The sequence below is a fragment of the Lissotriton helveticus genome, chromosome 8 (genome assembly GCF_964261635.1).
Source record: "Lissotriton helveticus chromosome 8, aLisHel1.1, whole genome shotgun sequence".
Lineage (NCBI taxonomy): Eukaryota > Metazoa > Chordata > Amphibia > Caudata > Salamandridae > Lissotriton > Lissotriton helveticus.
Window position 1 is genome coordinate 1584089940 of NC_136069.1, and position 13908 is coordinate 1584103847.

Genomic DNA, 13908 nt, shown 5'->3' on the forward strand with positions numbered 1-13908 from the left:
ATAGAGGCGCAAAGGTGCTATGACTAGTGTTGGTTATGGTGACATATGATATAAGTGTTTCCTCCAAAATTGTTGCATGCCAGGTCCTGATGTTGTGATGTATGTTGCCTTTACTTACATTTGCAGGACTGACATGGTATTCCCAGCAGCTATGATTTATGTATGACCTAGCCTGCATTTTATGCCCTGTTATGAGGATTTATGTTGTTGTAGGCCTTGTAATAACAGGATTAGACCTGGGTGGACCAAAAAACTCCACTGTGAAACGTGGGGTTCTGCAAGTGGCGGAGTGCGTTTGGTCATGCCGTTCGCGTTGATTTTTAGTGCTGGGTGTTGGTCCCATGCTGCAAAATCAACCCAAACAGCACCATGCGCAGCGCAGAGGACAGTGCTTCTTTTTTGCCGCTTGAGTAGTTTACTACCTGAGTGGCAGCTTTCTCAGCACGAACTGAGGGTTTCTCAACATGAGCAGTTGCGACCACCAGCGATGGCATGCTTTCAGCAATCTGACCGCCCGCGTTGAGAAATATCACTGGGAGGTGGGTTCCCCTCACTCGCCAACTTGATGTTGGCGACTGAGGAAAAAACACTACTCCGCTAAGCAGAGTTTTTCAGAACTCTATGTGCTACGCAGCATGCAGAAAACTCTGCAAACGGAGTTGAGTTCACTGCCCTGGCCTAGACAGGATAACAAGTATCATTTCAGGATCTGCATATTATGTACAGTGAACGTATTTTGATGGTGTGTGCAACCTATAAGTCTTTACTTTATTGCACTACCTGTGATGTCATGACAATTGTATATTTGGCAAAGTGATTTATGGTTTATGTGATTGTGTTCTACATGTTATATACAATATTTGAGGTATTTTTATATACTACCGTGGGGAGTCGCTTTTGTGGTGTGGTTATTGTGCACTACTAGTGTGTATGTGTGTTGCGCAAACGCTTATGCACACTGCCTCTGGGATAAGCCTGACTTATCTGCCAAGCTACCAAGAGGGTGAGCAGGGTGTGTAACTCCCTTGCCCTGACTAGAGTGGTGGGTTCTGCCTCCCTTAGGTGCATACCCTAGGCAACCAGAAACCCCATTTCTAACAGTGTCCTTCAATGTGTGATACTGCATCCAGTCCCATTTCCCTAGGGCTAACAGTGCATCCCTCCATTGAATGTGAATGTGCCTCCAGAGATTGGCCCCCATTCTTCCTCAAGAACTCTGTTCATCTTTAGGGCAACCTCATAGGCCTCAAACCCTTTATCTATGGCATCCCCACAGCAAGGTTTGGTGCTAGATCTTTGGGAGTGTGGATCTGTTTGTCTCCATTGGGCACTGCAGTGTTGCTGCCACAATTACGGCTGGACTCTGCCTGGCTGGCCCTGATTTCCAGCTCACAGAGGCTTCTTTCATGAGCCAGTCACTCTATGGCCAGTTTCTTCTCCATGGCCAGTTTCTCATCAGCCAAGGACCTCTCAGCTTTCTCTCCTCTACTTCCAATTTGGAAATATAGAGTACAATGTAATAAATGATTTGACACTAAAACAACAAAAGTAACTCAGTAGAATGGGAGATAAGAATTTTGAAAGATTTAAGGTAAGTATAGAACCTAAAAGCACAAAGCCCCACTCGTGTTTATCTGGTTATACGTAACAGGGTGAAAGTCACAAGTTCAGGCTGACGGCAATGGAGTGCAGGCTGGAAACAGTGAGTCTATCAGGAAGAGTTCCATTTACAGTGGGGGAGGCTATTGGAAGCAGAGAGAGTGCTGCGCATAGTCGTCGCTGTCGTGTGAAAAGAAGGCCAGATGTTGCATGTGTTTGTTGCTGTAGTGTCACGTTCCAGACGGGCTTTGTGAGCAGTTGTTTCTGGAAATTTGTGTGGAAGGTTACGGCAGGCTGTCGATGCTGTAGAGAGTAATGCAGATTTTGCATTGCTGGTTGTCGCTGGCGCGAAGAGTCAGGTTCATCACAGCAGCACATTGGCAGTTGGCGAAAGCTGCAAGATCTTGGCTCGAACAAGCACTTTCACGGTCATGATAATACGAAAAATTCTTGATTTCTTCTGTTCTTTGAGAAGAAGCCCAACTGATGCCACAATAAGGGTCCTGAACCTGGGGGTCACTCCAGAAGAGGCCAACAGGGCTCTTGCAGATCCAGTTGCAGCAGGTCAGCTGGGAAGTTGCAGAGGGCCTCTGGATCGTTTTGGGTCCCTGTAGCTCAGAACAGAAGGTCAGTCAGCTAGCCGTGGAGTCACTTTTGCCTGGGATGAAAAGTGTAGGTCCAGTCTGCATTCACTGCAAGCAGTTCAGGCCGCAAGCAACAGGGCAGCACGGTGTCCTTATTCACAGGATTGGACTGAAGAGAGGGATTGAGGGTCCTCTTTTTATACCAGGTGACCAATTTGAAGTGGGAGTAGTTTGTGGAGTTTTCCCTTACTGAGTTGTCTGGAGTTACCTGCCTCTCTGCCCTGATCCCAGTTTTTCTGGGGGCACAAAATGCTAGTGTGAAGTCTTTTGTATGTGAGCTGAGCCAGTGCCTTTGAAGTGCAAGTGTGGTAGGTGACAGCTCTGCCCCCTATTAAGTCACAGATGACCAATCCTGCCAAACTCCAGACCATCTTTTGTGATACTGTCTAGGAGGAATACACAAAGGCCAACTGCCAACTAGATCCTAGTTATGTGACCTATGAAAAGGCTGCAGGAACCAAACAGATAGGACAAGAAAATGCCAGCTTTCTAAAAGTAATGCTAACAATACAAGTGCCAGTACTGGGCTGTTTCTTATATACTAACCAAAAGATCTGTTATGAGTTAAACATGACAGTCTATTAACACATTTGTTATGAATTTATTTGAATCTTTTCTCAGAATTTTTTCATATTTTTCAAGAACAAAAAACTTTTTAGTGCATATCATGAATCTGTACAAAACTATACAATTACATATACACTTTATACAACTATGTATGTACAAAACACAAAATTGGAAAATTCCACAACCATACTTAAACTTTCACTCCTCACGCATTCCAGTTGTATTCGAAAGGCATCAATGATCAGAAAATTTTTATATACAAAAACAACAAACAAGAAATAATAAACAAAAAATAATAATACCACTGAGGTATAGGTCAGGGAACGCCAGGATTACATATATGCCATTTGATTGATTGGACATTAGGTTAGTCAGCCTTGATACAGAGAGTTAATGGTGGAGAGTGCTCACCTTGCGTCTTTGTAAACTTTTCGGCGACCTAAACGAAGGAAAACAAATCAGTCCCGGATTTTGTGGGCCGGATGCACTCAAAGTTTCCTGCTATAGAGTGGTGTGTCTAGAAGCAGCTTACCTGATATTGAAAGTATTCTCGCTAGGACAGAGCGTCTTTTTTTCTTTTCTTTTATTTGTTTGTGTTGTCGGGTTATGGAGCGGCGGAGTCATTGGGATACTTGGACCAAAATAATTTGCATACCTCAAAAATAATAACCCCAGGACTCCTCTATTTTATGTCTTACCCAAGATACACAAAGATCCAAACAACCCCCCTGGTCGTCCAATAATCTCAGGATGCCAGTCACTGTTGGAGCCTATAACTAAATATATTGACCATTTCTTGAAGCCCATGGTTGAGCAAGTTCCATCTCATCTTAAGGATACAACTGCATTCATCAATCGTATCAGTTCCATCAAATTCAATGAGACACACCAATGGACGTTGTATACACAAATTCCCAATTTGACACGGACTTTTTTAATCAAATTAAGGGGGTAGCCATGGGCTGTCCCTTCGCACCAGAGTTGGCGGCCCATTCTTTGACTGTATTACAGATTACATGCGTTACATTGACGATGTCTTCTTTATTTGGTCTGGAACCCAGGAAAGGTTAACCGAATTTGTGACATGGCTCAATAGGAAGACGGATGATATAAAATTTAGCCATATTTCTTCAAACAGGAACATTACATTTCTTTTCATGGTTCGATTTATGTAAATTGAGCTGTAGGAGAGCAAAAAATGAAAAATATATATTGTGGGCCTTTGAGACTAACTGATGTAGGCAAGAATCCTTACGAAAAAGGACAAAGGAGCCTGTTGTTTCCTCTAGAGGATGCAGTAAACCTAAATGTATGCAGAATATTATGTATGCAAAGTTACTGTGTGTGAATAATCTGGTTTTAGCAGTAAAACAGCATTGGGTGTGACATTTTTACCACAACTTTTATGTGATAAAATCAGCAGACATTGCACATAACAGGTCCCACTACCACTAACAAAACACTGCAGGTATTTGTACTTTGGAAAGTATGCAAAAGCGAAAGGAATCCATTATCCCGCCTATTGAATTGCAGAGCCCTAAAAGTGAGCGGAAACAGAACATGTGCCGTGGGTTTTTTACCCCCTATGTGGCAGCTAATGATCACAATTTTACTCTTTAGAAAAAGTCAAATCACTTGTGTAGCTTAATTGAAGATTTTCAGTTCAGAACTCCAGCGACAATTTAAAAAAAAAAGACTAAGCGCAAAGTACAACATTATGCAAAGACAGTTGAGAGATTAATTTAAGTTACCTGGGAAGAAATTAATTAACTTGAATTCTAAGAAAGCAATGAAGGCATAAAGCAAAGTGAGATCGACTCCCTGACAGGTTAAAATAAATGAGGATATACAATTTACTCAGAAAGCCCAGTGGGGTATGCAAATGAAAATGAGAAAGTAATGACACATCTGATAGGAGATTAAGACTAGGGTGCATTTGTAATGTCTGATGTTTGACTAAATGGAGACAGTGGCAGTGTCGTGACTCATGAATTGCAAAGTGTCCATCAGAATCACTCAGGCTGCTCATCAGGTGAAAATGAAAGCAGAATGTAGCAGATTTTGAATTAGACCTTTAAAAGAATGATACAATTTGCATTAAATTAAACGTGCTGGCGTGCACTGGTGCAGCTTGAGTTACAAGAACTCTAGAAGTATTGTCTATAATATAAACTACATAGATACATAGAAAACGTATGAGAGTTATAAGCAGAGATACATAATTTCTAACGGGTGTAATTAAGTATAGTTTGGCAACTGCAAAAAAACAAAACTCTACTGATGCACACAAAAAAAGCTAGCTGAATGCTGTCAATTTTACATTTGTTACTAAAATATCAGGCTGCATTGCTTGGTTTTATTAGTATGTGAATGTGCCCATCTGTCTATTACTGCCCCAAATGAAAAATCAAAATAGTCGGATCCTGTAGGCATCAGCTGTCTGAGGAGAAGTTTGACAAATTACCAGTTCTTCTCCCACCAGCTGGGCTCCAATTTAGGTACTGGGATAGGCTGCATCTATTATTGACTACAGGGCTGACCGTAATGAAAATAAAGCCAGATCATCCATCAAACAATGCAACTTTCCTTTTTTGAACCTGAGGAGGAGTACATCGCCTGCTAAACAATCCACATGGAGGCACCTTACTAGACAGACCTTACAGAGTCTGCTGCTCTCACAGCATCCTCAACTATCAACAGAAAGAGAGTAAAAACAGTAAGCTCTAACTCTGCCCCATACCCATAGATAAGAAATTGGTCCATAGATTCTTGAGGTGCAGAGGGGTGTACAATGTGGAAGGAAAGGCAGCCAGGCTCACAGAGTGGTATTATTGAATGTGCAAACATATATTCATTGTCTGTATTACTCTTCATCTTTATCTCCACACAACATCTTCTCATCAGGATCCCCACAAAACAACCGTACCCTCTTCACCATTGCCACATTCATCAATAACAGCCTCCAAGGCCACTTGGATCTTCATCCCCACATTCTACACTGATCCTTCTGCCACCCACTATTCTATCCTCTCACACCCTCCTCCACCTGATTTCCGATTGCTCTTCCTTCATACACCATTTTTCTGCCTGAGCAAAGTCAGCCTGCCTGTAAGATGTCATGGATCATCCACTGTATGTAACAACAACAAGAGAGGAAGGGTTCAGGGACACTCCTATACCCCAGTCAAAATATCAGTACAACAACGAAGGAGTGACTCAAACCACACAAAATAAGACCTAAACAGAGCACGTGGGTGTGTAAAAAGAAATATGAAAGAAAAATCACAGTGATTTTTTTATAAAACCCTCACTCACCCGACTATTGGGTGACATGCTTCATCATCGGGTTGTTCACCGGGTGTGCCAAGTGCATACCCGGTGTGCTACTACACCTGCAACTGCAGTGGAGCTGGTGACTAGAATAAAAGCAGTGCAAAAAGTGACGGTGAAAACAAGGTGTCAAAATTAGAGTAAAAATGCATGTTTCAACCTGTACCCAATTTTAATAAGGGTTGAAGCTTGCATCAAATAAAAAGAAATTGCGGACAGGTTTGATAGTAAATTTGAATCAAAGTGTCCTGTATTAATCGGTCATGACCGATTAATACAGGACACTTTGATTCAAATTTACTATCAAACCTGTCCGCAATTTCTTTTTATTTGATGCAAGCTTCAACCCTTATTAAAATTGGGTACAGGTTGAAACATGCATTTTTACTCTAATTTTGACACCTTGTTTTCACCGTCACTTTTTGCACTGCTTTTATTCTAGTCACCAGCTCCACTGCAGTTGCAGGTGTAGTAGCACACCGGGTATGCACTTGGCACACCCGGTGAACAACCCGATGATGAAGCATGTCACCCAATAGTCGGGTGAGTGAGGGTTTTATAAAAAAATCACTGTGATTTTTCTTTCATATTTCTTTTTACACACCCACGTGCTCTGTTTAGGTCTTATTTTGTGTGGTTTGAGTCACTCCTTCGTTGTTGTACTGATGGATCATCCACTAGCACACGCTTTGCACATCCACTTTCATGGCAATCCCCTCGACTTCCCCATGGTTATCGGTGGCATGCCATGCATAACAAAGCTAACACAAGGAGTTGATGGGCGGACCGGAGAAACTTTTCACACACTCACCCACAGTCACAGTTCTGGGTTGAATCCATCATCGTTCTGTAGCTCACTTCGCCACTTCAGTTCAGACACAACTATATGCAAATCAGTCTTGACCGGGAGCCATAGTTTATAATGAATGCGGTACAACGCATTCCATTACTGTTACAACACGAAACATTACATCGCAACTTGCTGTAGGAGCACAACCTTCCCTGCTGTTGCACAAACTGGAGTAGGAATAGTAAATTATACTATTCCTAAGTCCAGCGCGCCCCCTACAGCAAGTCGTTGTAACGACTTGAGATGTAATGGTTTGCGTTGTAACAACACTGTCGTTGTAACAACTTCGTAGTAATGGAATGCGTTGTAGCGCATTTGTTGTAAAAAGATATATTCGTCTTGACCCTGTACCTCATGGGAACAGTCCAGTCCGAACTGCCAAGCCAGGTCTTCCGTGAACCAGAAACAAGCATCCTGGGACCAGTTTCAGGGTAACACCCCTCATCAGCCAGGCTACCTTGAATCCAGTGGCAAGTGAGCAAGCGAGCAAGCGAACCACGTCTGGGCATACCCTGCCAGTTTAGGGCGAACAAAGCAAACACAAGGAGATGATGGATGGAGTGCTGAAATGTTTTCAGACCCTCACCCCAGACACAGATCTGGGTTGAATCTGTCATAGTTCTTTAGCTCACTTAGCCACCTTAGTTCAGATCCAACTATATGCAAATCAGTCTTGACCCTTTTCCCTATGGGAACTGTCCATACTGACAGAGGTCTGCAAGGTCCTGTTCTCCCCCAGGGATGGGGCTGAGCTGGCAGCTCTCACACTCCTTAAATTGTCTTTGGATTGTGGCTCTGTAGACCGCCTGATTCTTTTTAAAAGCCTTTGCGATTAAACTACAAGCAATGTCAAGGTTTTGTCAGAGTGAGGGCCTGCTGTTTTTCTTCTGCATCCTGTTGAAAAAACACAGGACATGCCGGCAATACAGGTGTCAAATAGCAGAAAACTGAAGACACAAAGGACATAAAAGTGATTCAGAGTGAGCAACAATTCAAATGTGTCTGCATAAGAAGTTGTGATGCGCTGAATCCCAAGAGAGCACTCCTTGAAGAGACAGAGCAAATCTATTAGTCATCGGAAGAAAAAAGCTAAGAAATGGGAATAAAAAAGCCATCTTGAACTTGTAAGAAAAACAGTTAAATCGATCTAATTTACGTTCCCTATTCTATAAAGTAAAATGACCCCTAAAGGACAGGCAACGTAGCTATGCACTAATCCTCGCGACACACAAACCCACTTTTATATGAAGTATAAATCTTAGACACAGTGCAACATCTCAAATTACCTGGCACACATGTCCCATTAAAGAAATCTCCCTCTGCACCAACGGAGCTAAAATAGAACAATGTTAAAAATCATCAGTTTTCATACTTTCATTTTAGGTCGAGCCTTAGTGGCAGTGCACATGCCCTGCTTGCTCTGCGAGACTGCGGTAGTAGAGTATGGAGGAGAAGCTGCGCCCACTCTCTGCCAATATTTTTCAATGACTTCTGTCTGTGTCCTTCGTCCTTCTTTGTCTCCCTCTGACTCGCTCTTCTCCCTCTCTGAGCTCTCTCTCTCTGAACCACGGGAAGCTGGGAAAAGTGCATAGTGCCAATATCGACAACACTCCCCATCCCACATACAGCATCAGTAAATAAACCACATGACACATTGTTTGTGGAGAAAATTGCTGCAGGTTTATTTGCATAACAAATATGCCAAACATGGTGGGTTATCTTACGGGCGCTCCAAGGGCGGGCGAGCCCCTCCGCCGCCTGCCCGCCTGATGAGCCAAATTACACCGTGGCCGTCGACAATCGGTGCTTACCAATTTTGGGAGGGGCCAACCCTCCCAGCGGTTGACCGCCAGTCCACGCCCTTACTCACGACCCCCCAAAAGAGGGCGGAGAGTTCTAGGCAGTCCCCGGTTGCTCAGTCCCACAACCACCCTCAGGACTAACGGGGCGCCGTTGCTCTTCCAGGGGACAACGCGAGGACATCCCTGGGTATACTTGGCTTTTGCACCTTTGTTGTGCTCCTGCAGAGGGTACCCTTCTGTACCTTACAGTCTCTGGATTGCCCTGTAAGTCCACCTGCAACATAAAATAACACATTACTACACTTCTCCCACCCCAAACCCTGCACGTACACCGGGTAAGCGGTAGGGAGGGACACAGCATACACAGCAGCCACAAAGAGGCCGCCAGATGGGCGAGGAGAAGCACTTATACTGCATCCCCCACCCACCCCATACCAGAAGGGATGAGGCACGCGGACCATAGTGAGTCACTAACAACTGGACTGACTCGTGTGCCCTCATGTGGCACGAAGGCGGCCGCCCTCTTAGGAGGGTCCCCTTCGTGGACCACGGGCAGCCAACAGAGGTGCCAGCGGGAGCGAAAGACTTTCCAGAAATTGGCATGTATTGACACCTTGTGGTAAATGCTTTGTTAGGTGTCGTGAACACCACTGCACTCACTTGTAGCACCTGGTCTACAAAGTATTAAACATGGCTTTCGTAGTTTTTTTTAAAGTGGTATGCTTTCTGAAATGTGAAATCCAGGCACCTGTACTGTTTCTCGTGGGACCTCAAATTTTACCTGATCCCTATTTACAAATGATATCTGATCCAACTTTCATCTAAGTTATCACATTTTTAAACTTGACCCTTTGTCTAGCTGCTTGCATTTTACACGGATCTTATGCTTTCCTAATCAACAGTTTAGCCCCTTTTGACACGTTTTCATGAAGAGCCATTCAGGATGATAGTTCTTTCACTTCATTTTTTCTTGACAACCGTGAAATATATGTATCTTACAAGCTTTTGAACTAAGACCACATCTGGGACAACAATTTCCAGGCCCTGCTGGTGGAGGACATCTTTCTGCCCAGGTGAAAGTGAGTGTGGCTATGACCGAGGCCTGGCTCGTGACCGAGAGGATAAAGTGAGGGGCGACCAGGGTACTGAGGACAGCAGCCCCCTGGGCAGGGCCTAGGTGGGAGTGGGCATTGCTATGACTCTGAGGCGTGGGCTTGTGACCAAGGGAATAAACTTGAGGGAGGGGGCAGGGTATAGAGTACAGCAGCTCTCTAGGTAGGGCCCAGGTGGGAGTGGGCATGGCTATGACTGAGGAGTGGGCTTGTGACCGAGGGAATAAAGTGAGGGGTGGCTGAGAGTCGGTGGGTCTTTAGTGATATAGGGGGTCCGTCTCAACTGGCATAATGGTTGTGTTCTACAGTAACATGCTGATCTCGCGCGGGGGTGCCCTTCACCATGCCACATAATTTCAATCAGCATAATTTCACTCAGCGCCGCACATTCCACACCACATAATTCAGCTCTACACATTTCTGTTTCATGCCACATAATTTGACAACAAACCACATATTTCAACTCAATAACACAATTACACAACACACTACAAGAATCCAGTCCATAAACCAGAATTCAACATCCTGCCACACAATTCAACAGCATACATCATACTAAAACACAACATACCACCCACCACATAAAATGCCACTCCACATAGTTATACTCTGACACACAATCCCACTCCACATAATTCCAATACACTCAATGCCACATACCATCTACATATTTTAATTACACACCATGCCACAAACTGTTTAGCCAGCACGTTTAGCCAGCATGTTTATACCTATATAGGTTAAAACCACGCTCTGAGCTGAACGACTGCATGCACCATTAAGGAGCATCTCTAGAGCCTGGAGGTGCATTATATATGTACCCACCTACTCTACAAGAGAGAGGGTGCTGTCTTTCCCCTAACCATGTATTTTCTATTTTTGCAGACTACCTACGTGATACATTGTGATCGTATGTATAACCACGCATGCTTTATTAGTTGCAGCATTTATTTCTTGAGTTAATTCTTTATTTCCATATTTAGGTTTATTAGGAGCGGCATACACAGGGCTGGTCCCTGTGTGGTCCTGACGAAGAGCTTTGGGTAGGCTCGAAACATGTGGATCTTACACTGAACTTCGAACCCATTATAATTAGTTTTTCTGTGTATAACCCCCTTTTTAGACATACCAACCTAGGAGCGATATTAAAGTATTTTAGCCCACTAGCAAGGTATTTATAATCACTGTAGCCCACTCTACCACACTTTCTGCACTACACATAGTCTTCCACTTAAAGTGCTCATATGTATTTCCGCAAGTCGCAGCACACCCCAGTTCGTAGAGAACTGGAATGGCCCCAATGATGAAGCATGTCACCGGGGGGAAACCATGGTGAGTGAGGGGACTCAAGAAAGACATTTTTCTTTGCTGAAGGCAGTTTCTGGTCACATTGATTGGATGCCCTATCCTTACCCTATGACTAGGTCCTCTAACCCGACATCTCGGGTTTCAGTTGAAGCATTATTAAAATGTATATTAATTCATTCATTCATTAAATTGCGATTCTTCATCATAAAAGACAGTGGATATCAAATTATTACATATTTCATCCATAAAAAATAAACCAAAAATTATCAAAGATCTAAAACTTACGCCTATTATACCAACACAGTTAATAAATAGATACATATATATTTACATTTTAAAACCAGTTCTAAAAAAAGATTAAATATATAAACCAGCATAAAGACATTGAACATCTATTAGTATCATAGTTAAAAATTCTATTGAATATTACAGACTCCAATCCCTGATTTCAAGGGCCCAGCTTAAAACTTTACATAGTTATTTTGCCCCCCATTTTTATCACGTAGTACCCATGCCCAGCTCAAAAACATATCTACTCCTGTTACAGCGAGGTTGGAAGTACCTAAAGTGGTATGCTTTCTATTTCAATATTCCCTTAGTAACCATCGCTGATCTGGTTCACATGGGCAGGCATACTGGTTTCCATCAGGTGCTCCTCCGTTTGTGATAAACAGGGCATGCAAATAGGAAATGATTAATATTTTCTATATGGTCTTGGCAAAATAAGCACTTATTACTAATAGGAGGGTTCCATTTGCTTGTTAACCAACGAAGGGGTAGTGTTCCTACGCTGAACTGGTGGTAAAGCTTAGGATCATGTTGTTTTGTTATAAGATCCCAATAACCTTCCAAAAGGGGTTCATCCCTGATGTCAAGGTAATCCCTCGACAGAGACGGGCTGTTATGGGAGAAGAATATCCTGACTTTGATCAGCTCCCAGTATGCTGCTTTGGGTGATCCCAAAGATTCTTCATCCCCATATCAGTCAACAGGGATTTAATACCAGTCAACCATGGGATCTTATATGAGCGGCTTAGCCCACTTACTTCCTACAGTGCCCTGGCATACAGGTGGAGCTCCGGAGTAATCGAGAGGGGTCTCCAGAATGCCAGCTGTCTATAGCGGGCGACATCTTTAAGTGCCTGACAATCAAGATCAAAAAGCAATGGTATTTGAGGGGATGATTGGGTCAGACCCACTATTGGTCTCATAAATTTATTCTGGGCTGTGGAAAGTGAGGATAAATTACAAAACCCCCAAATTTCGGCACCATATAAGATGGCTGGGCAAATTTTGTTCATATAGATTTTAACAATAGGGGCAATAGGCTTGGATAGAGACAACCTGTGCTCCTTAAGCATGGCACCGGCTAGCTGAGCATGTTTCAGCGCTAGGATATCAACTTGGGGCTTCCAACTCAATTTGTCGTTAAATGTAACACCCAGGTAGGTAAAAACATCAGTCTGCTCCAATAGTTCGCCATCCATGAAGACACCTGCTTTGACTGGCTTTGACCCATGGAGCACCATAAACTTGGTTTTCCCTACGTTGACCACAAGCTCATGTTCGCGGCAAAACACCTCAAAACGAGACAGTGCCAACTGCAGTCCCTATCTCGTTTTGGATAATAACAAGGTGTCGTCCGCGAACATGAGCAGTGGCACTTTCATGCCAGCTAACATTGGCGCATTCGTTGAGTGGTTCACAGAATACTGGACCACCCCATTAATAAATAAAGAAAACAGGGTGGGAGCCAGCACACACCCGTCGGATGCCTTTGCTCACCTCAAACTTTTCAGTAACCTCACCTGGTTTGCCCCAACCAACCTGCGCATGGGTGTGTTCGTGGAGTTTGACCAGAATAGAAACCAACTCTTTCGGCATCCCTATTTTCAGTAGTACTTCCCACAATTTTACCCTTGGGACAAGATCAAAAGCGGATTTTTGGTCCACAAATGCTGCAAAAAGCAGATCACCGCCTAAGGTAACCTCCTTCCAATAAATAATACAAATATGAAGGCTTGGTCGAGGGTCCCTATATGAGACCGAATCCCTGCCTGTAATGGTGTCAAGATGTCCGCTTCAGTCATCCATCCCTGTATCCTGCCCAATACCAATCTTGCAGCAATCTTTTGCACGGCATCAATTAGACTAATGGGTCTATAATTGGTCAGAGCAGAGTGATCTCCCTTCTTGTAGATCGGTATAATCTCTGCTCCGGACCAAGATGCTGGGAGCAGAGCTCCACAAGCTATAGCATTAACTAATAGCTTTATCTATGGGACCCATAAATCTTGGTCCTGCTTAAATAAGTCGGCGGGAATACAATCTGGCCCAGGAGCCTTGCCACTCTGGATTGTTTTCAACACTGACTCCACCTCTCTATTTGTAAACTCCAATGGATTATCAATTAGAATAGGCGGGGCAGCATCATTGCTACTATGTGATGCCTTAAACTGTGTTTCGAAAAATGACACCCATTGCTAAGGTTCAACGTGGTTGCTCGGGGTTTTTGACTGTGGCCTATTCCCCCATTTAAGTAAATCCCAGAATTGGGTCATGTCTCTCCCATTACAGGCATGTAACAGATCCTTCCATCTTTCCTCATCCCAGTCTTTCTTGGTTTGTCTTAATGCTGTTTTATATTCAGCTCTGCACAGCTTGATGTAACCCTGGGACCTCGATTTTATAGCTTC